The sequence below is a fragment of the Neovison vison genome, chromosome 11, assembly GCF_020171115.1.
Source record: "Neovison vison isolate M4711 chromosome 11, ASM_NN_V1, whole genome shotgun sequence".
In the NCBI taxonomy this organism is placed as follows: domain Eukaryota; kingdom Metazoa; phylum Chordata; class Mammalia; order Carnivora; family Mustelidae; genus Neogale; species Neogale vison.
In genome coordinates, this window is record NC_058101.1 from 97,274,600 (window position 1) to 97,291,569 (window position 16,970).

The 16,970-nt window shown below is 40.4% G+C and overlaps 1 protein-coding gene and 1 pseudogene across 3 annotated transcripts in view; both read right to left on the reverse strand.

Moving 5' to 3' along the window:
• The window catches only part of ALPK1 (alpha kinase 1), a 119,042-nt gene that overhangs the window by 35,501 nt on the left and 66,571 nt on the right, over positions 1–16,970 (reverse strand). The gene's annotated exons all lie outside the window — the stretch shown is intronic.
• Positions 4,097–4,580, reverse strand: LOC122889246 (annotated as a pseudogene).

The window sequence follows — 16,970 nt, forward strand, 5'->3', positions numbered from 1 at the left end:
CTGTATTTCATCAGTTCCAGAAGATAGAGTAAAAGGTGGAATTAAAAACACGGGAGGGAGATGTAAAAATGATCCAAATCTAATATGTAGAGACTAAAGAATACATCATGTCAGAAATGAAAACACAGATATCTGAGTTTGTTTCCTAGCTGCCATTCGTTTGCCATGGCAAGTTACTTAAACTCTCCGACTCTCAATGGTTTCATCTGTGAAATGTGGATGTCTATTTGCAGTGCTGTTTTGAATTAGAGGAAATGTGAGTTGAGTGCTCAGCACAGAGTGGGTTGCTTAAAAAATGACAGGGAGCCCGGTGGGGGGAAATAGGGAAAAGAAGTCAGTTCATGCATTCCTACTCTCCTGCACGACAAAATCTCAAGAAAAGACAGGCTCTGGAAATAAATGTCAGTGGACTTTTCAAACAGAGTAGAAAGGAAATAATAGATCATGTGTATAACCTCTATAAGGCTTATTTCAGAAAATGGCTCAGCATCTAATTTCTTTTATGCTCTTTCTTCTCTCCACCAACTCTGAGGAGCGATGTTACTAGAAACTGAGAAAGAAGAAGGAAAATGAGCAGGCTTTATGGCAGTTGGTGAGGGAAAGCTGGTTCCTGAAAGGGGGTCCTCTCAGCACGTGCGAGTTGCTTTTGGCTGTCGCCAATGGAGGAATCCCTCCCCGAGCACCTGTAAACTGATGCTGCAAACACCCTATTCTACATCCTGCATGAACACGCCATATATTTGAGCAGAGAACATTGCCTAATCTATTTTTCCCCCTTCTACTCTTAATAGATTGGAGCACAAAAGCCTGAGAGAGGGTGACCTGCCAGACAAAGGCCCTTTGAGTTCCTTGGAAAAGTAGACTTGGAGGAGGATGGAAGGAATCCAAGTGGCCCTATTATTTCCACTTGCACTAATTAGACATTTTTCTGTCAGCTATTGAGCACTGCTGAGAGGCCAAACTCACTGAATTCATTTCTAAAGTGTTTACAGAAGTTTGCATCTGTTTGTGTCTCTTCAGGAGGAAAATAAGCACTTCAATAGCATTGTGGAAAATCTAAACGAAGCATCCTATTCTGGAGGACCTGGCATCCCCACAGCTGCATAATTTAACTCTGCTCAGTGCCGAACCTCTCGCATCTCTCTCCAAAACCTAACGATGCAAAATGCGGAGAAGTCAACTCAGGAGAATCTTTTCTTTCTTGCCATTGTCTTCTCTCTCCCTCTTTTGAAACAGCGGCCTGCTGTGCTCTACATACAGATCGAGGTGGGTATCATTCCTGCGGCCCCTCTCTCGCGTTCCTACCAGCACTCTGAGAAATTAATACCCACTTTCATTTGCTGCCAAGTGAGGGGATAGTAAATTCCTCTGCAGCCACGCAGAATACATCACCATCCTGGGAATCTCCCCCAAATGTACACCCGGGGAGCACTCTGACTTCAGAAGGAGGGAATGAAAGGAGGCCAGAGTGTGTGGCAGGGAAGGACACTAAAAGAGAGTTTCCCTACGTGGTAAAATGTGCCTGGGTTATGCACAATTAGATTAACATGAAAGAGAGTCCCTCCCCCCACCCCCACTCCCCAAAAAAGAAAGAAAAAGAAAACAACACAAAAACCCTAACCCAAGGCCTACATGGGCAGTGCCTTTGAAATGCATATTGGTCTACATGGAATTTGATTCAGGATTCTTTTGTTTGGGTTTGTAGGCCTATGACTGACCTGCCATCACAGAGGACTCAAAAATATGATCTTTTTAGACAATCTCGCAGCAACAGAGTTTTAGTGTTGGAATCAACACAGGATAACTCAAGAAAAAAACAAAAAACAAAAAACCAAACCCGAGCAGGAATTCTATCCCTTTGTCTTCTCTCAGCCTGACGGTAAAGGCTGTCAGATTGCCCACATCGCCACCAAATTGTGTTTTTCTTGTCGACTGATCATGTTGTGATACAATATATGGGTGTAGATGAGAGAGTGTCTGGATTTCTAGAGACAGGCTTGCGCGCGCATGTGTGTGTGCGCACGCAACAACCCCACAGTTGTTTTCTCACATCTGCTTCAGAATGGAAATACGGGGTTCTAATTGAGTTTATGGCACAAAGGGAACTTCATGGCTAGAAAGCTGAGTCAGGTGGTAAAGGAATTAAACTCCACAATGAGATTTCAATACACAGATGATTGAAAAAATGCTAAAGAGCCTTTGCTAAGGGCTTTCGCTGAACAGCAGCAAGGAAAAGTGTGTGCCGTTTTCATGGTTCCTTGCATTAGTGTTAGCCCCTCCCGATGCCGAGCATCAAGTTTGGGTCCCAGCTATGGGTTCAAAGCCGGATACGTTCTCGGCAATGACAATGGCAGCTGTTCTCTAGGGGGGCTGGGTGAGGGGACTCAGAACTGAAGCCATCTGGCATTGCAATTGGCAGGAACAGTGTAAAGGGAAATTATTGTTGCATAGCAAATTGGGAGGTTGGAAGAAGGCAGGGGAAAGTGGGGGATGATGTCCTGAGGTGAAGAATTAGCAGAATAAACAGATGAGAAGTGGTGATGCCTGCATAGTTATACATCAGCAATAAAAGCAGAGTTAAGAGGAGAAGCCACGGAACTGGACTACTCAAGGTCAATGGAAGACCAAGCATGCCATGCTCTGTATTCATCCATCCACTGAAATGTGGAGAGGGAGGAAGAGAACAAAACTTGAACTTTCCTAAGGTTTATGCCAAAGGCCGGTTAACATTTCGTCAGCCCTTCTTTGTTTTACCAGTGGAACATGCAGATTCAAACCCTTTTGGAAAATAGTTGGGTATCTTTTTCTTTATATACCTAAAGATAACGTTTCAATCATCTCTACCTGTTTTTCATCCTCTCTCTCTCTCAGATCTACCATAGATGGAGTTGGCTATCTTTTAAAAGAAAAAGAAAGCAGTTTCAAAAGAGAGAACCACCTCTCCAGGATCCTGTGAATCTCACAGTCCCTGGGAGCCAGGGACCCGCATGCCTTAGCCTCTTCCAGGTTGCTATGGCCACCATGACTCCAGTCATCCTTGGTCATTTCAACGTCTACATCGATGATTTCTTCAGGACCCCAGTCTCTCTTGCCACAGCCTCCGTACCTCAGGGATCTTGTTCTACACCCAGCCTTAGTCCCTATGACTCCCATAGAAACACCCTAGAACTTGCCATTTTGGCAGCAACACAGTCTGAATCTCAACTTGACCACTTGAGTCTCTGAGCTTTCTCTTGTCTTCTAGCTGCCTTTCTCAGGAGGTCAACTCCTACAATTCTGCCACCTTACAGGGACAACCATGTAATCCATTAACCCCACTATTTTTTGCTATGCTACCAGTCTCTTCATGTTCTCACTCGATTCTTTAAATTCCCATGGTGCAGAAATATAGGGACTTTTAAAAAACCATTCTTGACTCCTTTGTCACTTTCTGCTTCTGTCTTGTTTGTTTGGAAATTCCAATCATATTTATTGTTAAGGGAAAATGTTGGCCTCACATTAAAATCACCTAGTTGGACTTTAAAAAGCTCAGATGTCCAGATGGCACCCCAGACCAGTTAAATTGGACTCTCTGCAAGCGTACCCAACCATCGATTTCTTTTAATATCCCCAGGTGATTCCAAAGTGCAGGTGTAGCTGCAACCCCCCAGGGCTATCCTGTTAGCCTTTCCCCATCCCTCATTTCCTCCTTTCCACTAAAGAGGGAATGAACTATCTAATGGAAGGGGTATACCTGCCTCAGACCTTCCTCTCCCATCTTTTCTTTTTTTGTTTTTTAAAAAATTTTTATTTATTTGAGAAAGAGTGCATGCGCACGAGAAAGAGAGAGAGAGAGAATTTATCAGCCCACTGTCTGAATACCTAAGGCTACATTCTCCTATCCATTTTAGAATAATGAAGATTGCTCTTCTGTATCTATCTTTCAGATGGTTCTGAACACAGAAGGTGATGATGAATATTATTTATTGTCATTGACAATCCCCGTATTATATCTCCTTCTCTGCCTAACCCAAGCTTCAGCCCAAGCAACTGAATGTGGCTGGAGAAAAACACACAACCATGACACTTTAAATTTATGGCCATAACTTTAAGTTGGCCTTCAGCACAGTCCAACAGTCCAGCTACGCTCACACTATCTGCTCTCTTCTTTTTTTCTTTTGATTTTTTATTCCTCAAAAAAGGTTTTTTGTTTTTTTTTGTTTTTTTTAGCTTCCTGACTCTGTGCTTGTACCTTCATGGCTTTCACAGCGATTTTCTGCTCCTTGGTAAGGAAAGCGCGCTTGATCCTGTCACAAACACACTTGGCACACATGGAACCACCGTAGGCCCTGCTGACGTGTTTCTTTGTTTTAGACAACCTCATAAGCACTTTCGATCTCACCGCACAAACTCCTCGATGTCGGCCTGTGCACGCGTCACACACAGATTTTGGTGCTTTCCCAACCTTCTTGGTATAAAGGCAAATGATCCTGTTGCCATGGGTTCAGGGCAGTCTAGTTTTGTTAGAGGCTGTATTGTGGGACAGCCTACGACAGTAGGTCAAACGCTGGACCATTCTGAATGCCTATTGACACCATCCCCCTTTCTGTTCTCTTCTCAAGCTTCCACACTTTCACGGACAACCTGGCTTCTTATTTCACTGAGCAAACAGTTAATGAGAAGCAACCTTCCTCATCCTCTTATCCAGATCTACCAGCCCTCTTGCTGGGAAGCCCATGTTCCCACCTATACTCCGGCAGGTTTAAGGTCAACCTCCCACTCAGTTCTATCCTTTCCTCTTTGCTTAAGGACAATGCCTGTAAACACCCTCTTTCTCTTTCTGTATCATTCATTTCCTCATCTCTACTGCATCATTCTCATCAGTATATAAACCTAGCATCTTCCATCTTTGAGAAATTTTTCTTTATCCACACAGCTTTGTCTTTGTCTGTTCAGGATGTTGCCATAACGTAAAATGCCATGAACTGGGTGGCATAAACTCTGTTATAAACAATAGAAATTTATTTCTCCCAGTTCTGGAGTCTGGGAAGTCAAAGAGCAAGGTGTCAGCAAATCCTGTTGGCTGTGCCTTAAAACTACATACAAATGTCTACAATATTTATTATTGATGCTAATGTCATGGTTATTTGTGGTGACAAAAAAATGTTAGCGAAGCCTGAGAAATTGGAATCCTTATTCCTTCTTTTTTGACTATGAAAATGTCTATAAAACCATAGCAAAATTATTTTCTTAGAGGTCTTTTCACTGGAAATAAATATAAAATGAAAAGCAAAATCAAAAGTCTATATTATTTGATGTAACACTTGGCTGTGGACAGAAAACTGATTTGGGGCCCATGAGCTTAATCTCAAAAATGAGGGGGAACTCATCATTACAATACACTCCATTAATAGGGGAAAACTTTGCACATGAAGCTTTATAATGTAGCAAATGATTCCTGGCATATGATTTACTGAGAATTCATTCATTCACCCAACAAAATATTTATTGAGCATCTCCTAGATGCATCTTATGGGCATTGGATATACAATAATAAGAAAAACAGATATGGTGTTATCTGATCCATAAACATTCTGAAGATGCAAATTCCCAGCTAAATGGATTGGTTGGCTTTTAAAAGCATATAAATGTCAGAGTTAAAAACAAAAATTTAATATTTAGACCACAAGTTTAGCATTACAATCTGACTCAACACATTGATCACAAGTCCAAAACTTGGTCCCTAGAAGAAGGGTTATTTGATGAAGAAGATGCCTTCTTCTCCCAAGTCCTAACCACCTTGGCATTCCATATTATCCACTTACTTAATCCTCCAATCTATGAAGTAGATACTGTTACTATTATCACTATAGCTGATGACATGATGACAAACTAATAAGGGGGCTTGGATTCAAACCCAAGCAGTCTAGCTACCAACTCAGCTTCCTTAGCCCCTACCTATGCTGTCTTAATTTTATCAAGATTGTCATTGTCATTGTTACCAAAACCATATACTAGAGTAGTGGCATATATAGTACAAAGAGAACTGTTTGAACCTCATTGTCCCTAGGGCTTTTTACTGGTTCTTAAAGTATTAATTATCACTGAAAGGATTGAAAGTTGACTTGTGTCTGTTGCGACCTTAGAGAAACAAATGGATTGAATCGTCACTTTAGAATCTTACAGTCCAAGAGAATTACATTCACATAAGTGCTGCAGAAATAAATATTCAATCAGCAAGGGTTAACCTTGCTTTAATAAAACCTTATTAAGAAAAAAACTTCAGATTACTGTACTAGGAAATATCAACGTAAGGAATGGTTATTTATGTCACAAAGTAGTTTTCATGATTCACTATAATATTCTTAAATAATGAACTTCTATTATATATTTAAAATATAATTCAATTACAAATAATGTTATTAATAACAAATAAGATGCTTAAGAAGGGGAACGAAATAGTAGGACTTAAACCAGGTGGTACATTAGTAAATAGTGATGTTTTGTTAATATAGATTCTTGGGTCTCAATAGAGACTGAAAATCAGAATCTCTGGGTATATTTTATAGTATTTTTTTATTTTTAAAATTTTTTATTTTTTATAAACATATAATATATTTTTATCCCCAGGGGTACAGGTCTGTGAATCGCCAGGTTTACACACTTCACAGCACTCACCAAAGCACATACCCTCCCCAATGTCCATAACCCCACTTCCCTTCTTCCAACCTCCCTCCCCCCAGCAGCCCTCAGTTTGTTTTGTGAGATTAAAAGTCACTTATGGTTTGTCTCCCTCCCAATCCCATCTTGTTTCATTTATTCTTCTCCTACCCACTTAAACCCCCATGTTGCATCACCACTTCCTCATATCAGGGAGATCATATAATAGTTGTCTTTCTCTGCTTGACTTATTTCGCTGAGCATGATACGCTCTAGTTCCATCCACATTGTTGCAAATGGCAAGATTTCATTTCTTTTGATGGCTGCATAGTATTCCATTGTGTATATATACCACATCTTCTTTATCCATTCATCTGTTGATGGACATCTAGGTTTCTGGGTATATTTTAAAGAAGTGGCTTTTCCTCCCACCCCCAACTCTCACACACACATCCCAGATAATCTTGATTCAGTCAGCTCATTAAGCAGCATTTGAAATCTCTGGCATAAACCATTAAAGTCATAAATAGGTGTCAGTAATGTACATTTTAAGCATATCAGGCAAAGATACAGTCTTCCACAAAGAGTGAAGGGAAGCTGTCACATTCTTGTGCTCAAAGTAATAAAATGAGAAAGCTACTGAGAGAGAAGATTAGGAGTCTAACCTCTAAGCAAGATTTCTTAAAATGTTATGTTAGTCACCATACAGTACTTCATTAATTTTTGATGCAGTGTTCCACGATTCATTGTTTGCGTATAACACCCAGTGCTCCATGCAATACGTGCCCTCCTTAATACCCATCACTGGGCCAACCCATCCCCTGTCCTCCTCCCCTCTAAAACCCCAAGTTTGTTTCTCAGAGTCCACAGTCTCTCATGGTTTGTGTCCCCCTCTAATTCCCCCGCTTCATTTTTCCCTTCCTTCTCCTAATGTCCTCCATGCAATTCCTTATGTTCCACAAGTAAGTGAAGCCATATGATAATTGACTTTCTCTAAGCAAGACGTTTTAGGGTTCTACCTGACAATGACTCCAGAAAGCCCAGAGATTTCAATTTCATATAAGTGTCAGTGGGACTAATTCATGCCCAGTATGATAAGTTTTCAATAACCATGAAAGAAACAGATTTTGCTTCCAGTCTTTAATGGTGAATAAATATAAAAAGTTTGAGAATGAGTTGGTAATACTTCCAAAATGTGACAGATTACACATACGTATAGAAAAGAAGATGTCGTGAAAAGAAGGGCCATCTGTACCCCCATGTTTATAGCAGCAATGGCCACAGTCGCCAAACTATGGAAAGAACCAAGATGCCCTTCAACGGATGAATGGATAAGGAAGATGTGGTCCATATACACTATGGAGTATTATGCCTCCATCAGAAAGGACGAATATCCAACTTTTGTAGCAACATGGACGGGACTGGAAGAGATTATGCTGAGTGAAATCAGTCAAGCAGAGAGAGTCAATTATCATATGGTTTCACTCATTTGTGGAGCATAACCAATAGCATGGAGGACAAGGGGCGTTAGAGAGTAGTAGGGAATTTGGGTAAATTGGAAGGGGAGGTGAACCATGAGAGACTATGGACTCTGAAAAACAGTCTGAGGGGTTTGAAGTGGCGGGGGGGTGGGAGGTTGGGGTACCAGGTGGTGGGTATTATAGAGGGCACAGCTTGCATGGAGCACTGGGTGTGGTGAAAAAATAATGAATACTGTTTTTCTGAAAATAAATAAATTGGGAAAAAAAAAAAAGAAAAGAAGCCAACTTGTTGAGGCTATTCTCAAGAGGGAACTACTCACCTCAGTTGCTTTAGGGAGATACTGCAGGAAAAGGCAAAGGGGGGCCTTTTAGTATACCGAGGCACTATCTAATTTGGGGCAATTCATTTAACTTTTTAATTTCAACTTTCTTATATGTAAATAAGGATAACAATACTACATAGACTACTGAGAAAATATATGTAAACTGCTCAATAGTAGCTGCTTAAGAAACAATATCTCATTATTTTCAGAGTGGATTGGGGGTAGATCTATGGAATCAGTCTCTCAGATCTCAAAATAGAATGAAAATTGCAAAAAGATTCCACTGAAATTTACCGGTAAGAAAGAAATTAAGCTTACTGACATTTTAAAAAATGGATGGACACCCGCTCCTTACTTTGCCTGTATGTCAGATGGCCACTCATCATGGATTGTGCTTGAGGAAGCCCTCATCTTGGAGGGGCCAGCAGTGAGAACACTGAACTCAGTCTTCAGTTGCTCCTGTTGCAGTTTATGTCCACCTGGTTAAGTAGATTGACAGACTGTACTGTCACAACTCATAGATACTTTGGAACAATCCGTAATGAGAGGGGGAAAGACTATGGACATCTCAAGGCAAAGTTCTTTAAAGAATTGTCATGTTTAAAGAGTTTAGACATTTTCTTTTATAAACAGACAAGTTCTCCAAAATCTCCCACCTTTCCTGTGATGAGTGGTCGACAATAGTATGCTATCCAACCAGAATTTTGAAAAAAAAAAATTTCAGGTATTGGGGACTGGAAATGTTTTCATCACTGGGATCTTCATGCCAAAAATAAAACATCACATAGAGATAACTCACACAAATGGGAAACTTTTAACCTGTTTAAAAATTTTCCACATGAAGAGTTTTACATCCTTTGTTAAAAGAAGAATATCTTCTGATTAACTTGCAAAAAGACACAATTGATACTAGAGAAGGTAGAAATTCATAGCTGAATTTCAACAAATGATTCTTCAGGGTTGGTGGATGGATTATGTGAGTGTCACGAATTAGCTGACCTCTTTTATTTGGGATCTTCCTATCTTGGAAGCCTAATTTTTTTCAACTATGACAGCCATTAAAAGTAAGGGTTGAAAAAACCCGTCCTAGCCATATCTTCACGACACAGTGCTAAGATCTGAAAAATGAATTAAACATACTTGATTATAATTTTAACAAGGACCAAAAGGTTCTCATGCCAATAATGCAATTTAAGAAAATTATTCTAAATTAGTCACTTAATCTTAGTGTTCTTCTTAAATTTCTAAAATATATATAACATAGTAAGGCATAGTAGAAGCATATAATTTATTAAATGCTAAAAAGTTTTTACTGAAGGGATAAGCATAAAAAAAATCAAAGGCAACTGATTCAGAATAAATTTATCAGTGGGATCATGCAAGTCTTTCATTTGTGGGATACAAATACATCCTAAAAAAGAAGGGGCTAATTCCAAATACCTGTGAAATTTCTTGAGCCTAAACATTTCATAGTGTCTGCCCTTGAGACTGAGGCAAGTGGGTTTAATAAGCTGAGCAGGTGATTGCACGTGATGACAGGAAGATGGCAGGCAGAGGGAGGTGGCACAAAGGGGAGGACTGGGTTGTGTCTCAGCCTAGCCACATTGTAGTGTGGGCTAGGAGAGGCTTTTGAGCTCCCTGAGCCAATCACTTCATCTGGAAAATGGGCATAGTCCAATTTACTTTCCAAGGTTTTCATCAGGAGTGTATGTTGTGAAGAACGTATCCTATGGAATCATGTGAAATTGCCACGATTTGGTATTTGTTGACATAAAAAGACATAGCCTTTTTTTTTTTTTAAGATTTTATTTATTTATTAGAGAGAGAGAGGGAGAGAGAGCAAGCACAGGCAGACAGAATGGCAGACAAAGGGAGAGGGAGAAGCAGGCTCCCTGCCAAGCAAGGAGCCCGATGTGGGACTCGATCCCAGGACGCTGGGATCATGACCTGAGCCGAAGGCAGCTGCTTAACCAACTGAGCCACCCAGGCATCCCAAGACATAGCCTTTAAATGGATATAAACAGTGTCAGATATATGAAGATGTATTTTCCAAGATAATATTATTGTTGAAGCTCCTTATTTATTTCACATGCGCGACTTAGGTAATGTTATTCTTACTTGTTGACAGGACTGAATAAACACACCCCAAGGGTTTATCCCTTTCTGAAAATCATTGCTTTCTTCTGTCTGCCCCGCGCAGCAACCTCTTCCTTTCCTGCGTTTTGAACCGGGCTGTTCTGCCTGCTCATCTTAGTCAGATCAACTCCTCCAAGACTTGGCTCAGCCTCTGGGTCTCATTATGGGGAGACATGAAACTCATGCCACAGGGTTAGCCCTCATCAAAGGGATAACTCACATGCCTGATTCTGTGGCAACCAGAGTTTCGTTGGTAGAATTTTAAAAACAAGTCATCGTTTTAATTTATCTTCCATTGAAACTTGAAAGTACCGTATTAAAAGGGGCAGTTTTTGGCACAGTTTTAGAGCAGGGCTTAAATCCTTGGCGATTTTAATCATACTCTATCTTAAAGTCTGAAACTTCATAGGCCTTGGTGCTAATATTTATCTTCCAAGGGCGCCTAATTTTCATTCATTAAATGAAATTTATTTTTGATAAATCTGAACATTGTGTCTGACTGGTTTTCAAAAGAAGGACTATGATGTTCTGTAGAAGAAACTAAAGTTTTGAGTGTTGACAATTGGAAATGATAAAATCTCTGTCTTAATTGATTCTGCTCTGAGTACAAAAGTCCAATTGTGTGAACAGAGGGGATGCAAGGCAGGTGACAGGGCAGCGGGAGGGATAGGAAGGAGCAGGGAAAGTCTGGCTCAATCCTGCAACAGGTCCGTGTGAAGAATGGAGCTGTGCAGACACAGGGAGGACACATCAGGCTCAGGACCAGGATGCCTGGGTGCTGTGTCTTGTGGCTCCCACGGACTGGTTCTGTACCCTGTACCCTGTGAGGAGCCACTTCTTTCTCTGGGTTTCAGTTCCCCATCTACCAAAGGATGGGCTTGAAATAGATGACCTGTAAATTTTCCTCCAGCATTGACGTTCTAGCATTTGATACAGAAATAACTTGTGTCTGTGAATACGAATTATATAGATATATACACACCATATTCCATATGTGTTGGCCCACAGGTGTATGCATTTAAAACGACCTCTAGAAGCAAAGCAGGAGCAGAATGATACTTAGCTAATAGCAGGCCATCACGTGGGCAGAGAAGATTCCGAAATAAGAATAGTCCTAACTTTATCAGTGAAAGATGTCTTGTCTGAGTCACTTAAATAATGGCTTTAGCTTGCTCATTGTTAAGATAGAAGCAATGTGGCATTTATATTTGCTCTGAAGGAGGTGGTGCAGTGTAGCCTTACTACCTCTACTTAGGTTTTTCTGAACATTTGACCCCATCTAGATTTAAAGGTAACTGATCAACGGATATGCTTCTCTCTCTCCCCTTCCTTTTTTGTAATGGTAAGAGATGTTGATTGTGAAGAATCATATATATATATATGTGTATATATATATATAAAGAACAAAAGTAACTAGTTATCGCACCCCTTTAATGAGCATGATCATCCAAATTTATTTCGATTTATTTAGATTCTGTTGTTCAGGATTACTAGTAGGTACTTTTGTAAGAGGTACATTTACAAATCTTTTGTTTACATTAACTGAGATATCCCCCAGGGACTTAAGCAAGGAAAAAGTGTCAGATCGCCCTTTTAGAAAGATGGTTTTGGTTGCAGTATGGAGTACAGCTGGTGAGCTATGGGGATTATGGATACTGTCTGCCAATCCATCTCTGTGTCTCCCCCTCCGAGCTCATGGTAGAATTGTGCTTCCCTGCCTTCTTGAAGTGAAGTGTGACTACATGGTTTAATTTGACCTATGGTCACCACCAAAACCACCTTAAAGTGACCTATGGTCATTTCTGCATGCACGTATTTAAAAGCACTGTACAATTCATCATTTCCCCTTCCTCCTGCCATGGCAACCAGCAATATTCTAAATAGTAGATATTCCATCAAGCTGGGTCCCTGAGGGAGAGTGACATAGAGTGACAAGAGAGCAGATAGCACTCTTTTCCACCCCCTCCCCTCAGATGGATGTACAGCAAGATGAAGAAACAAACTTGGATTGCTTCAAATCTCTAAGATTTTGGCACTTCTTTTTTCTGCAGCATAACCTCACTATCCTTATTTATGAGGATAAATAAGGAGAGGGGTTGGCTATAGGTAGGGAGAGGGGTTGGCTGTAATCTAGGAAGGAGATGTTATGGTCTGAACCATTATCATTGCAGTAGGGTTGGAGAAAGGAAGACACATTTGAGAGCTATGTAAGAGGAAATGGGGGGCTTGATAATCAATAAGATATTGATATTGGTTGAAGGGGAAGACAGAACTAAAAATGATTCCTAGGTCTTGATTGGGGTTATTCATATTTGGCGTTGGCTGCAGTTTGGCTCTAACTCTGAGACTCTGCTCCATGTATCTTGCCCTTTTCAGGATCCAGGCTGAGGGAATAGCCACTATCTTGTTTGTGAAGCGAAGGAAAACTTCCAATGGCTGAACGACACCAGGGCTTATAAAGTTTCTGCTTGGGACTGGCATATGTCACTTCTAGTCATATTTCATTGGCTAAAACAGGTCATATGGCCAAGTCTGTAAGAATTAGAATATGAGGGCACCTGGGTGGCTCAGTTGGTTAAGTATCTGGCTTTGGGTCGGGTCATGATCCCAGGATCATGATCCCGTGGTCTTGGGATCAGCACCAGCATCAGGCTCCCTGCTCAACTGGAAGACTGCTTCTCCCTCTGCCTCTGCTCCCTCCACCCACTATGCTTGCTCTCTCAAATAAATAAATAAAATCTTTAAAAAAAATAAAGAGGAGAATTAGAAGAATACATATTGAGCACCTGCCACACATTAGGTGGTCAATAAATGGGAAGAACCTTTCCCACAAGTGGGTCATTTGACAAAGGGCTGGCTGCCCCGTCTTTTCATTTGGGTAGTTTTCCCAGGACATGAACTAGGTCTCTTATTTCTTTTGCATTTCTCTGTGTTCTATACATATCAAATGTCTGGTACATGTTAATACTCAATAAAGTATTTTTCTGAATAAATGAATGAATGTGTAGCTTGCATTCATTTTGCTTTATACACCCTGATGAAAAAGATCTCAGCTATCAAAACCCCAAAGCACATAGTTAAAGATGAAAATTTCATTTGGAAAAAAATCACTTGCTGAAAGAATCATAAACCCCAAATCACCTATTACTGCTTTTGAAGTTTCTATTTGTAATATGAAAACTGGCCCCTGAAATGAATGTGTTTTAAATTATTTTTAAGAACTTTTTTTAAAAAAAGATTTTATTCATTTATTTGGCAGAGAGAGCATGAGAGAGCACAAGCAGGCAGAGCAAGAGAGGGAGAGGGAGAAGCAGCTCCTCACTGAGCAGGGAGCCCAATGTGGGGTTTGATCCCAGGACCCTGGGATCATGACTCAAGCCAAAGGCAGTCCTTTAACCAACTGAGCCACCCAGGCACCCAGTTTTAAGAACCTTTTTAAGGGTGCCTGGGGGGCTCAGTCGTTGAGATCTGCCTTCAGCTCAGGTCAAGATCCAAGGGTCTGGGGATCAGCCATGCATCAGGCTGAAGCAGGAAGCCTGCCTCTCCCTCTCCCACTCCTCCTCCCCCTCCCCCTAGTTGTCTGTCAAATAAAGATAAAATCTTTAAAAACAAACAAAAAAACACAAAAAAATCTCTTACCCCAGAGCTGCTTTAAGGAGGGGAATTTTATTTCTCCTAAGGATAGCGTGTCACTTTACCTAATCCTCATACCATGTATCTTTCTTCAACTTGGCTTTTCATTTCCTAATAAATTTATACTTATCTGTTTCTAAAGACTCTTTTGCCCCTCTGCCCCTAGGTTGATCACACTAGACATTTTAAAACATTTCCCCATAATATTGTAATGACCAACTCTTCTATTTATTTGTGCTTACTTATGTTTTAATTTTTGGTTCATTAGTACTTAAGTAGTTTAAAAATAAAAATATCAACAAGTTGAAGGCACCAAGATTATCTGAAGAGACATATTAGAAAAATATTCTGGAAGCTAAATATATCAAACTTTATTCAACCACAAAGGTTTTTCACCCATGATAGCATAAGAAAACAACTAATCATTTATTATTATTGCTATTACTATTATTATTATTATTATTATTTTTGATCTCTCTTCAAATTACTGCAAGGTAGCACAGATACTTCAAAAAATACTTGTGGAATAAAGCTTATCAGATTACCCATTTTCATGGTTATACAGTTGAGAAGAAAATGGAATAAATATCCTCATTCTGAGACTGTTTTATCTCCTTGGACTTGACTTTTAGCCAACCTCTAAAAATTACCGCGCATCTCTTTGCAGAGGCACCACACTAAATTTAGGTTCCCTCCCTCCACAGAAACAAAACTGGGGAGAGGACAGCTCCTCACCAAGATCAGGACCCCCAGATCTGCTGCCGGGAAGGCTCAAAACCAGGGCCTATCCAACAATTTGTCTTAGTCTGGCAACTCAGCCTGCTCTCCACTGTCACACATGTGCAAATCCAAACACACCCTTTATCTCCCTTTTAAAAGCCTTATTTTCATATTTTTTTTAATTATGTGAAATCATCCTTTTTTTGGAGTGTAAAAGTTACTGGAAAAATGACAAAATGTGGCATCTCCGCTGAGGCTGGTGCCTTCATTCCCTGGCATCTCCGAAGCAAGGGTAGATTTACTAGTCAGAACTCTACTGTGCCTGCCTAAAAGCAAGCTAGACAGAAGCGAACGGTAAATGCCTTCAATACTTTTTGAAAAAAATCCATCAAAGGTTTTGTTGAATGATATTTATAAGGGCCTTACTGTTCTCTTTCAAAAACTGAAATGCCCTTCTCCGACACTCGAAAAAAATCGCCTGTGCTTTTCATCTTTCCGTCTTAGAGTGTAAACATTGTTTTGAGTGAAAAGAGCTGAAGGAGCGCTTACTTTGCCTTGAAATTTTATTTTTAAATAAGAGAGGGAGAAAATCCTTTTTCTGACTAATACTAATAATACGGGTCAAAGTGTCAGGCGATATACAATTAAATGGAAAACAAAAAAGGTTCCCCCTCTTTTTCCCACAGCACAATGGCACTGGAATATAAATTACCAATGAAGATGAAATAATACTTCAAAGCCTGTAGGGCAGGGCAGTGCAGTGTTTACAAAGTATTTTCTAGGGCATGATGAGACATTAAAGATGATGGTAACCCATGGACTTGGGGGTGTTGCTGAATAGTCTTAAACTAGCATGAGGTAGGATTGTAGGTCCCTGTAGCCTGTGACCCCATGATATGCTTTGTTTCACGGGGCAGCTGCAGTTATCAACAGATGTTTCAGCAATAAATAATTGGTATCATCTCGGAAAAGACCCATCTACCTGGGGAGAGGGCATAATACCAAAAACACTGCCCAGCTATTACAGCCACATTAATCTCCCATCTCTCCAGGTTTCTCGGGGAGCGTACTGCAGGTGTTTTTCCTGGGAGAGAGTGAACAAACTCTCTCAAGTCAGCGAGCTTTGTGTGGAGTGTAAAGGAGGTTGGCCTCTGCCATAAATTTCTGTCTGTGGCCACACACCAAAGGAGAAAAGATTGGGGGTGGGGGAGGAGGAGGGGGGTGCACGGGGAGGGAGGAAATGGGGGAGGCTGAGGAGACCAGAAAGCAAAGCATGAAACACATATAACTTTTCTTGATTAAGTTCAGCCCAAGAGAGTAACATTATAAATGACCCTTAATTTCACCAACCCAGGCACTCAGCGAAATTCTATGCTTAACTTTGACCTGTTATTTGTGGAATTAAGTTTAATTAAATTAAACTTAACAGGGTTTACACTCTAAGTGTAATGCGAATTTTAAAAATAGAGGGGAAGCTTTTTATGGGAAGGGTTCATTTCAAGGCAAAGAAAACCATGGCAAGTTTAGATTTGTGAAAAAAATTGTAAGAAGAACTAACTTGGCTGAAAAGACAAGGTCAGTAGCCTTTGACTAATTTTTTATGTAAGAACAGAAGCTCATAATTAATTGATTATTAAAACATGGCCATCCAGCTTCAGTAGAGTATAATACTGAAATCAAGGGTAACGCGACAACAAATCATGGAATTCTTTTGACAAGCTAAGGTATCAAAAGTCGCAGGAGTTCACAGGGTGCTATAGTTCTCCGTATTTACAAAACAGAGTGGGTTAGTAATTGTGCACTTGGGGTTTGATACAATAGGAAAGCATCCAAGGAGTCTTGGGGAGGTGTGGTTACTTAATTTATAGTTTGATGGGGGGAGCTAAAGAAAATGATGCTCAGAGTTCAAAAAGCTCCCAGGTTAAATGCATCAGGGGCTAAAGAAGCCTAATGGATGCATTCTTGGAGCTGCCTCTCGTGATCTTGGGAGCTGGACACAAACATCTTAATTCCTGATGTCTCTGTTTCCCCCAACTGT